Raw genomic sequence first — 11,751 nt, forward strand, 5'->3', positions numbered from 1 at the left:
TTTAAATCAGCTCTGCTGCCAGCTGCAGATCAAACCACCTATGCAGACAAGCCCATAGTTTGTCTGATACTAGTAGTCTATGCCAGAAGACTGACCGTGCAGGTTCAAGCCTTGCTGCTGATGTATTTGTATGTAACATACATGTATACAATATGTAACAACAGGTAGTTGTTACAGTTGCATGCAACAATAGTTGTTTTTACCCCTTTCCTTTATAAACTGCAAAGAAATTACATTTTAAAATCCTATATTAAAAGAATGCTAATTAGGGTGCAAAGTCAAGCACTTGAAAATTAGGAAATGCAAGAACTAAGGTTGCCTGTACAACCTTAATTCTGCTCCCGATGCATTGTGGTACAATCTTTAATTACATGATCCCATGCTATATTTCCCCCCGGAGCCTATACGCTGAATGATGCAGTCTTAGATACACTACAGGGTTCATGGGCAGATTTAATTTTTAAGTACTTGACTTTGCAATCAAATTAATGTTATTTTAATCTAGTTTTTTGTAGGTACTTATGTAAAATAATATCTCACCTTATACAATAGCTGCAGATAACTGTTCCCTTTGCTTTTAATTTGGCTAGGCAATCAATTAGTGTTATGAAACATCATGATTATTATGTAATAGGATTTTGTTTCTGAATAATGTGATTATGATGAATGTCAATTTGTAGTCATTACCCAATGAATAAATAATTATTTAATAATTATTAAATGCCCAATCACTATGTATTTATTAACCACCCAAGAAATGAGGTATTAGGCAGTAATTAATACTGGGGATTTTATTTTGTGCTAGTGCAAAATTGTAAATGAATTGAAACTTGGCAAAATATTTGGAATTAAACATTGATATAGTTGCCAAAATTCTTAAATCTAATCTGTTTAAGCCTATTTATGATGCAATAGCGCAGAAAACTTGTTCCAGGTATTCAATACAATGTATTTATTTATTGACTCTTCTTCTTTTCAGGTTTGATCACAGGACTCTTCATATTAATATCATGGTCTCTTGCAATGACTATTGCAGTAATAATCCTAGGTAAAGTGAAGCTTTTGTAAAAGTGCGTCTACCCTTTTAATAATGGCTTAATCATATGAGTGAAATGCAGAGGTAAAATATATTAGGTATGGTACCCAGAGCTTCAGGGATGTGACATGGAGAGAACGTACCACATTCTGTCATCTTCTTACTCCTCAGCTATAAATTTGGATTGATTTTATTTAAGTGTAACACTGGGGTAAGCCATATGGGATTCAGAGTTATGCATCAGTTACCAATTATACACAAGTCAAAACTTTTTTTCTAAATATATATTAACAATACGCAGGACTTGAAAAAAAAATGTACCTGATACCTACTAGACCAAGGACCAAGCAATACATCAGGGCTCCAAGCCACAATCCTCTCCTGACCCATGCTCCCCTGTAACTGGTGTCCCATTGATTGGGTAATCTCCCACTTCTTGGGCCCAAAACACAGTCTCCCACTGGTTGACTTCTGACCCCACAATTAATACTGTTCTCTCATCACATGCACACAGCAAATAAGTCAGTCAATGCTATGACATGCCCCACCCTTCCATACATCAATCAGCGTTTGTCCCAGACTTGCTGCAATACATCCCTCAATGCTCATCCACCCCCATGAGTCACTGAATTGTGCTGTCTTCCCCACAATAATAATAATATTGGGCTGTCCTCCCCCTTCAGTAATCCTCTGTTGAGGTGGTAGAGGGGTCCCATGTAGACAGAACCCTTGCTGTGAGGTAATGATTTCAGCTCTAGTTATCACAGACCGGAAATAAGGACTCTAAACTGAGTCTGATGAGCTTAGAACCATTTGAACAGAGTGCCATCACTAGGTAGGAACACCTTTCGCCTCCCCCCGACTTTCACTTTCATCACTATCCCCTGCTTAATGAGAGATTCCAGTCAGGGTGACCTCTTTAATTAGGGAAGATTAAGTATAGTTCTACTGCCCCTTAGTCATACACTCAGGATAACAACATTTCATTATCTCTGCATCCAAGACTTAAGTAAATTTTAACCCAAAATTGCCCAAAATTGATTACTTTGGCACAGCATGTCTGTCTGCTGATCACCTAAGCAAAGTAAGTGTGTCTCTGCAAATACAGTCTGCTCCTGAGGTCTTCCCCCCAAGTTCATCAATACATGGCGGGGAGAGCCCATTCAGACCCTGGCTTACTAATATAATTTATTTAAATTAAATACTGACAGAGAACACTTTCTCCTTTCTCCTACGCAGGGCCCAGAGAATTTTTCTCTTTAAACCTTCCCAGCATGGAGCTTACAGCACCATCAAAAGGCGCAAGCTCTCTATTCTCTTTCAATATGTCATGTGCAATCACCTTATGTATGCGGGGTTGCCCCTTTGTGCAGCCAACTCATTTGCACATTGTGTGTTTCCCTTTGTGCATCTGATCAAATATAACTAGAATGGAGGGACACTTCTCTTGGTGCTAGCAGATGTATAAAGTATAAAGGTGGGAGTTCTGATGCTGTTGTGTATCAAGTTCTCTCTGTGTAATTTCAGTGTTGGCACATGGATTCTCCTGGTGCAGCTGCTGCACTGGCACATGGTATAGTGGGACCTCCTCCACCCCGAAATGTAGGTGCAATTGAGACATATAGGGTGTGGCGTGGCAGAAAGCTTGGCTAGATCCCTCATCCCATTGAAGCTGCTGTGCCGGCATATGGTGTGCATTTAGGTGGAGGGAGTTCCTTGGTGATTCCCACACATCAGCTGAGTATGTGCTTGGGGCTCCTTCAGTGCAGCTGCCACATTGATGGGAAAAGGAGAGCAGTGTGTAGGAGAGGGGGGAGTACAGAGGATGTGAAACTGCCCTATCAACACATAGGATTGGGAAAGAGTTTCTTCAGTGCTCCTACTACATTAGCAGAGTGAGAGTTTGGGATGTTTCCTAAGTGGAGCTGCCACATTACCACTGTAAGGGGGGGGAGGAGGGAGGGACTGTTGGTTCCTACTCTGTACAGTCACCACTTCAGTACAGTAGGATGCCTGAGTTCTTCTCAGTGCAGCTAGTAATTGGGAAAGTAGGACAATAGTAATGTAGGACTGGAGTTCATTCAGTGCAGATACTATATCAGGATTATGTTGACACTGAGGGACAGGGAACACCCACACTACAACTGCCATGTCTCCAGACTGTCTGTGTGTGTGTGTGTGTGTGTGTGTGTGTGTGTGTGTCTGTGTGACATGAATTTTCAGAAACCAGGGTATAAAATAGTAGGGGTCCTTTCCTGCAGCAGATGTAGTGTAGGGCTCTCCTTTCAGTAGCGTTACCATATCAGCACAATAGCATGGGTGGCCTTTCCTTTGTGCAGCCACCACATCATCCTGTGTGTTTGAAAGCAACTTCAGTGAAGATATTGCAGATATATGTGCTGTCAAAGCACTTAGTGCCAGGAAAGTATTAGTATATGCCAGTGGTCAAGCCAGAGGAAAACTAGAATTTCTATCCTGTGGTAAATTCTGCTATTTCAACATTTTGTTTTCAGCCTGAATCAGGATGAAAAGTCAAAATACTGAAATTCATTGCAGAAGGAAAAGTTAAGAAAAAACTTGATTCAAAATGTTTATTCCAACCTTTTCAGTCAAAATGAAATATTCTGACATTCCCAAATCAAAATGTTTTACTTCTCAGTTTAACTTGGAAGTGCATCTGCCCTAGTACCTCATGAGTGTTGTAGTGCAGGTGCCTCGTGTGCCCATCTTTCTTTCTGCTGGACTACACATCACATGTTTCACCGTAGTCTTTGCTCTGGTTGAACCACTATGGTATATCATCGGAATCTCCTACAAACATTTCAATGGAATATTCTTGACCAGTTCTGGCAAAGGGTTGCATGTTTTATGTAATTTTTGACACTGAAATAGATGGGACAAATGCAAAACAGGGGTGGGAAGGGTGACAGTTGGGGGGTGGAGTTAAAGTATAGGAAAGAACTATAGAATTTAACAATATAAGAGACAAATTAGCATAACTTTTTGGATACCCAGGCTGATTATGCCCACCCTTGATTTGGAACAGAAGGTCAGATTAATAGCTATATTGGACCTTCCTTTGGGAGTTGTGTCAAATTCTGTTTTCATTAAAAATCTCCACCGAATAGGGAAGATTTTTCAGTTTATCTTAATTTGAGATTTTTTTAGTGCTGACACAAGTTCTGATGTGTAGCGCCACCTCTGCTTTCACTGCGCAGCCTTTCCTCAGAAGGGAATGAACTGTGGGCTGGGCCAACCTACCCCGGAAATATGCACTGAGAGAATTTTATAAGAGAACAGAAATAAAGTTTGCTCTCCAATTATTTAGCTTCTAGGAATCCTAAGTGTAAAGATCCATGTCCTGATAACTGGCTGCTCTACAAAGGAAAATGTTACTACATTTCTGATGAAGTGAAGTATTGGGAGACTAGTGAGGAATTCTGTTCTCAACAAGATGCTTTACTTGCTGTAATTGAAAACAAAGAGGAATTGGTAAGTAGATCCATAGATTCCAAGGCCAGAAGGGACCATTATGATCATCTAGTCTAACCTCCTGTAAAAAGCAGGCCACAGAACTTCTCCAAAAATAATTCCTAGAGCAGATTCTTTAGAAAAATATCCACTCTTGATTTAAAAATTGTCAGTGATGGAGAAGCCACCACCACCCTATGTAAATTGTTACAAGGGTTAATTACTCTCACTGTAAAAAATGTACACCTTATTTCCAGTCTGAATTTGTCTAGCTTTAGTTTCTGACCATTGGATCGTGTTACACCTTTTTCTGCTAGACTGAAGAGCCATTATCAAATATTTGTTCCCTGTACAATAAAGACTGATCAAAGTAAAGTGTAAGGATGTTCTCCGAAACATAATTTTTCAGTCAATATTTATTAAACGTCAAAACTCCTTTGAAAACAAAATCCATTGTAGTGATGGGAAAGTGTTTGGGGCTATTTGTTTTCAGGGGATTATCTAGCTTGGGTTATCAAGATATTATTTTATTCCAGAGCAAATTGACACTTTAGCACAGGGAATATGAAATTTATTCTGTAGAGAGGTCCAAATTCCATTTTTAAATATGGTAAGTGCACTGTGCCATAAATTTAGGACCCCCTACTCTCCTCAGTCCACAGCATATCTCCAACTGATGTCAGTGGAAGGTTTGCACAAAGATCAAGGGTGGAATATGGACTTTACATAATTGACATTTTTCTTATTATCTAATACTCAGTACTTTATCATCACATTCAGTATCACTCAGTGGGAAAATAAAATTGCTTTTAGGGTCCCCATTATTTCTCCTCTTAATTGCTTTTCCTTCCTATAGTGCAGGGGTGGGCAAACTTTTTGGCCCAAGGGCCACATCTGGGTATAGAAATTGTATGGCGGGCCATGTATGCTCATGAAATTGGGGTTGGGGTGTGGGAGGAGGTGAGGACTCTGACTGGGGGTGCGGGCTCTGGGGTGGGGCCAGAAATGGGTTCAAGGTGAAGGAGGGGGCTCCAGGCTGGGGCGGGGGGGGGGGGGGTGAGGGCTCCGGCTGAGGGTGCAGGCTCTGGGGTGGGGCTGGGGATGAGGAGTTTGGGGTGTAGGAGGGTGTGCCGGGCTGAGACCGAGGGATTCAGAGGGCGGGAGGGGGGGGATCAGGATTGGGGCAGGGGGTTGGGGCGTGGGTGGGGTGGCTCAGGGCTGCAGGCTCCGCACGGCCCTTACCTCAAGCGGCTCCCAGAAGCAGCGACATGTCCCCACTCTGGCTCCTATGTGGAGGCACAGCCAGGCAGCTCTGCTGCGCGTTGACCTATCAGCAGGTGCCGCCCCTGTAGCTCCCATTGGCCGCGGTTCCCAGCCAATGGAATCTGCGGGGGCGGTGCTTGGGGAAGGGGCAGCATGCAGAGCGGAGCCCCCTGGCTGCCCCTACGTGTAGGAGCCTGAAGGGGGACATGCCGCTGCTTTCAGGAGCCGTGCAGAGCAGCCCCCGACCCTGCTCCTCGGCTGGAACACCGGAGCGGGGCAAGCCCCAGACACTACTTCCCAGTGGGAGCTCAAGGGCCAGATTAAACGGCTGGCAGGTCGAAGCCGGCCTGGCGGCTGTAGTTTGCCCACCCCTGCTATAGTGTATTGGAAGCGAGTAGTATTCCTTTAAATGGTTTTCAAACCCTCGAGAGGTGCTCACTGTGTATATGTAGCTAGGCCCTGCATGTTGCGTATGTTTGAGTAAACAGTTATTTGGACCCCAGCATGCTGGTATGGTTTTCTCATAGTATGTTTGTAGTGTAAATAGCAAATGACATAACTGTTGATGAGGATGGGATCCTAGTGCAGGAGTTCAGTGAAGCAGAGAGTAACTACAGTGGGAAAGTGAAACTAAAAAGGAAATTGCAGCTTGTTGCTGCTGGGATTGAGAGTACTCTCTCATTTAGGGGAAAAAAAGAAGGGTGTGCTAAAAATTGGACACTGGCGTTTAGGGGAGAGTTATCTTGTTTGATAGCTCAGGACAAGACTGGCCCAACAATATCAAGATACCAGAACAGTATAGAATTGCTAATAGTATAACTGAGTAAGGCTACATTTTAGTCACGGGTATTTTTAGTAAAAGTCATGGATAGGTCACGGGCAGTAAACAAAAATTTACAGCCCGTAACCGGTCCATGACATGTACTATATACCCCTAACTAAAACTTGGACCAGGGGTCCACAGGTGCTCGGGGGGGTGGGTGGCCTGGGGGCGCCGCAGGTGCTCTGGGGGGGGGGGGCCGGGCGGCAGGTGCGCGGCCCGAGATACCAGTGGTGCTGTGAGGGGAGGGTTGGCGGGGCTGGCAAGCTCCCTACCCGGCTCTGCACAGCTCTCCAGAAGCGGCGACATCCCTGCAGCTCCTAGGGTGAGGGAAGGCCAGGGGGCTCTATGCGCTATACCCACCATGAGCGCCAGCTCCGCAGCTCTCATTGGCCAGGAACCGCACCCAATGTCAGCTGTGGGGCTGGTGCCTGCAGGCAGGGTCAGCACGCAGAGCCCCCTGGCCCCTCCGCCTAGGAGCTACAGGGACATGCCGGACCACCCCCAGAGTTAAGCGCCACCCCGCACCCCAGCCCCGTGCCCTAGTCCTGAGCCTCCTCCCACATCCAACCTCGAGCAGCCTCAGAGCCAGCCGCACAGGCCACTGCAGAAATCACGGAGGTCACGGAAAATCATGGAATCTGTTACTTCCGTTACCTCCATGACAGACATGCAGCCTTACCGATGAGTTGTTACTGGTTTTACTGAGTACAGTGGGGGCTAAAACTTTTAGTCTGTTACATAGGCTGCCAGCTCATATTAAATCAGCAGACAAAATATTTGCCAAGAATGTAGAAAATCTACAAAAGCCCTTGGTGTTTGCAGAGCATTGCTACCTTAATTAATGGAATTAAAATAATATGAAACAATTTCTGAGTATGTGGCAAAGTTAAGGAAATTAACAGATCATTGCAAGTTTGGAGAGAGTTTAAATGATGGACGAAGCAACCCAAAAATGGTTATGGACTGAGGTTGATTTGACCCTAAACCATGCACTAGCAATTGCTGTCTCCACAGATACGGCTATTAAAGATGCCAGGGAGTTGCATAATTTGTGCAACAAGTAAAATGGGTGTCAAGCAGAAAGCACAACATGGAGAACATTCAAAGTCTGTGTGTTTTTTGTTTTGGGAAACATTCTCACAATGCTAACAGTTCTTGGTTCAAGGACAAACCCCATTAAGTAGTTAATTGCCCTTAGAAAATGTCTATAAGATTGTTGGATAGAATATGAGATTGATGCACGAGATAAAGATGATGCCACTGGAAGTCCCATCATAACCAGAAAGTGGCATCACAGGAAATGACAGACAATGTTAACAGAATTGATGATGCACCAGAAATGGTGTTATGACCTAAATGTTTGCCTTCCTGGGGAGTGGCTTAGCCCCTTTTGCCCCTTGACCTCAACAGGAAGGCTTGCCTTACCTAGGAATGGGGAAAATATGATTTGTTATATCGATGGAATCCCTAAACCAGTGACTGATAAGTAGTTCCACCCTTAGAAATGAAAAAAGCAGCACAGCTAAAAGCATGCAAAAATCTTAAATACACACACACACACATATATATATATATATATGAACAGTAATAAGTCACCAGGACCAGATGGTATTCACCCAAGAATTCTGAAGGAACTCAGATGTAAAATTGCAGAACTATTAACTGTGGTATGTAACCTATTGTTTAAATCAGCTTCTGTACCAAATAACTAGAGGCGATCCCGGCAATTACAGGCCAGTAAGCCTAACTTCAGTACCAGGCAAACTGGTTGAAACTATAGTAAAGAACAGAATTATCAGACAGATAAACATGATTTTTGGGGGGAAGAGTTAACATGGTTTTGTAAAGGAAATCATGCCTCACCAATCTACTAGAATTCTTTGAGGAATCATAGAATATTAGGGTTGGAAGAGACCTCACGAGGTTATCTAGTCCAATCCCCTGCTCAAAGCAGGACCAACAACTAAATCATCCCAGCCAAGGCTTTATCAAGCCAGGCCTTAAAAACCTCTAAGGATGGAGATTCCACCACCTCCCTAGGTAACCCATTCCAGTGCTTTACCACCCTCCTAGAGAAATAGTGTTTCCTAATATCCAACCTAGACCTCCCCCACTGCAACTTGAGACCATTGCTCCTTGTTCTGTCATCTGCCACCACTGAGAACAGCCAAGCTCCATCCTCTTTGGAACCCCCCTTCAGGTAGTTGAAGGCTGCTATCAAATTCCCTCTCATTCTTCTCTTCTGCAGACAAAAACAAGCCCAGTTGCCTCAGCCTCTCCTCATAAGTCATGTGCCCCAGCCCCCTGATCATTTTCGTTGCCCTTCGCTGGACTCTCTCCAATTTGTCCACATCCTTTCTGTAGTGGGGGGACCAAAACTGTACACAATACTCCAGGTGTGGCCTCACCAATGCCGAATAGAGGGGAATAATCACTTTCCTCGATCTGCTGGTAATGCTCCTACTAATACAGCCCAATATGCCATTGGCCTTCTTGGCAATAAGGGCACACTGCTGACTCACATCCAGCTTCTCGTCCACTAATCCCCAGGTCCTTTTCAGCAGAACTGCTGCTTAGCCAGTCGGTCCCCAGCCTGTAGCGGTGCATGGGATTCTTTCTTCCTAAGTGCAGAACTCTGCACTAGTCCTTGTTGAACCTCATCAGATTTCTTTTGGCCCAACAAGGAGGTCAACAAGCATGTGGACTAGGGTGATCCAGTGGATATAGTGTACTTAGATTTTAAGAAAGCCTTTGACAAGGTCCCTCACCAAAGGCTCTTCAGCAAAGTAAGCTGTCATGGGATAAGAGGGAAGGTCCTCTCATGGATCAGTAACTGGTTAAAAGATAGGAAACAAGGACAGGAATAAATGGTCAGTTTTCAGAATGGAGAGAGGTAAATAGTGGTGTCCCGCTGGGATCTGTACTGGGACCAGTAATGTTCAACATATTTATAAATGATCTGGAAAAAGGGTAAACAGTGAGGGTACGTCCAGACTACCCACCGTATCAGCGGGTAGCAATTGATTTATCGGGGAATCGATATATCGCGTCTCGTTAAGATGCGATATATCGATCCCCGAACACACTCCCCGTTGACTCCGGAACGAGCGAGCGGCGGTAGCGGAGTCGACGGGGGAGCCGCGGCCGTCGATCCCGTGCCATGTGGACCCCAGGTAAATCGATCTAAGATACTTCGACTTCAGCTACGCTATTCATGTAGCAGAAGTTGCGTATCTTAGATTGATCCCCCTCCCCCCCAGTGTAGACCAGCCCTGAGGTGGCAAAATTTGCAGATGATACAAAACTACTCAAGATAATTATGTAAATCCAAAACAGACTGCAAAGAGTTACAACTGGGCAACAAAATGGCAGATGAAATTCAATGCTGATAAATGCAAAGTAATGCACATTAGAAAACATAATCCCAACTATACATATAAAATTATGGGGTCTAAATTAGCTGTTACCACTCAAGAAAGAGATCTTGGAGTTATTGTGCATAGTTCTCTGAAAACATCCACTCAGTGTGAGCGGCAGTCAAAAAAGCTAACAATGTTGGGAATCATTAAAAAAGGGATAGATAATAAGACAGAAGATATCATATTGCCTCTATATAAATCCATGGTATGACCACATCTTGAATACTGCATGCAGATCTGGTCACCCTGTTTCAAAAAAAAAAAAAAAAAAAAGATATATTGAATTGGAAAAGGTACAGAAAGGGACAATAAAAATGATTAGGGGTATGGAACAGCTTCTATATGAGGAGAGATTAATAAGACTGGGACCTTTCAGCTTGGAAAAGAGACTACTAAGGAGGAATATGATAGAGGTCTATAAAATCATAACTGGTGTGGAGAAAGTAAATAAGGAAGTGTTATTTATTCCTTCTCATAAACACAAGAACTAAGGGTACCAAATGGCAGCTGTCTTAAAACAAACAAAAGAAAATATTTCTTCACACAACACACAGTCAACCTGTGGAACTCCTTGCCAGAGGATGTTGTGAAGGCCAGGGTTCAAAAAAGAACTAGATACATTCATGGAGGATATTAATACATTCAGTGGCTATTATCCAGGATGGACAGGGATGGTGTCCCTAGCCTCTGTTTGCCAGAAGCTGGGCATGGGTGACAGGAGATGGATCATGTGATGATTACCTGTTCTGTTCATTCCCTCTGAAGCACCTGGCATTGGATACTCTCAGAAGACAGGATCCTGGGCTAGATGGACCTTTGGTCTGACCAGTGTGCCCCTTCTTTTATATATATATATATATATATATATATATATATATATATATATATATATATATATATATATATATATATATAAAAAAGAGAGAGAGAGAGAGAGAGAGGGGTGTTTAAAAATATGTGCAGAGAGATTTGTTAAAGAAAAAAGGCATTTGTAAATCTAAATGATCCACCACTGAATAAAAGGAGATGGGCCTGACCCAAGCCTCACCCTAACTAGGAGGGAAACCAATAGGATTGGCCCTAACCAGTGGCATATCAAAGATTAAATAACAATAATTCTCCAACATTGAAAGATTTATGCATTAGTATACAATAATTAAACTTGAAGCATGGGGGCATTGGAATATAAAATCATTCCAAAATATTAAGTCTTTGTTTTGAACTGATACATATGATTGTCATGTTGCAAAAAAGCATGTTTGTTTCTCTTGTACAGAATTTTATAGAAAAGCTTGCTTGCAGGAAGGATGCATGGATTGGACTCCACAAGACAAAGGGAAAACTCTTTTAGGTAAATGGTACAGCATTAAATACAAGTCTGTAAGTTGCCTTTGATTTTTCTTTCTGCTAAACTAAGGCTATATCTACACTAGAAATGTATGTTAGGTCGCAGTAATTACTGTGCTGGTCGATGTCCACACTACCCTCCTTCTGTTGTCCAGGAGCACTTTCTCCAACTTAAGAGTGGCAGTATGGGGGGCTGAGAGCCCAGGCTCTCAGCTCCGCATGCAGTCCCTGCTGGGACCCCTGCCCCCCAGCTCTCCACCGCCAGGAGTCTAGCTGGCCCCCTGGGCTCCCCACGGGGAGCTGGGAGCCTCGGTACAGCTGGGCTTCCCGTGCGAAGCAGGGAGCCAGGAGCCTCCAGGCAGCTGGGCTCCCTGTGGGGAGCTGAGAGCCCA

General features: G+C 43.7%; 1 long non-coding RNA gene across 1 annotated transcript; it reads left to right on the top strand.

Annotated features, from left to right (window-relative positions):
- Positions 1–976: 976 nt before the first annotated feature.
- Positions 977–11,368, top strand: LOC135874271 (uncharacterized). Its single transcript, XR_010561148.1, has 3 exons — positions 977–1,048; positions 4,365–4,528; positions 11,289–11,368. It is a non-coding gene; the product is annotated as an uncharacterized LOC135874271 (long non-coding RNA).
- The last annotated feature ends 383 nt before the right edge of the window (positions 11,369–11,751 follow it).

Source organism: Emys orbicularis, chromosome 1 (genome assembly GCF_028017835.1).
Source record: "Emys orbicularis isolate rEmyOrb1 chromosome 1, rEmyOrb1.hap1, whole genome shotgun sequence".
NCBI lineage: Eukaryota > Metazoa > Chordata > Testudines > Emydidae > Emys > Emys orbicularis.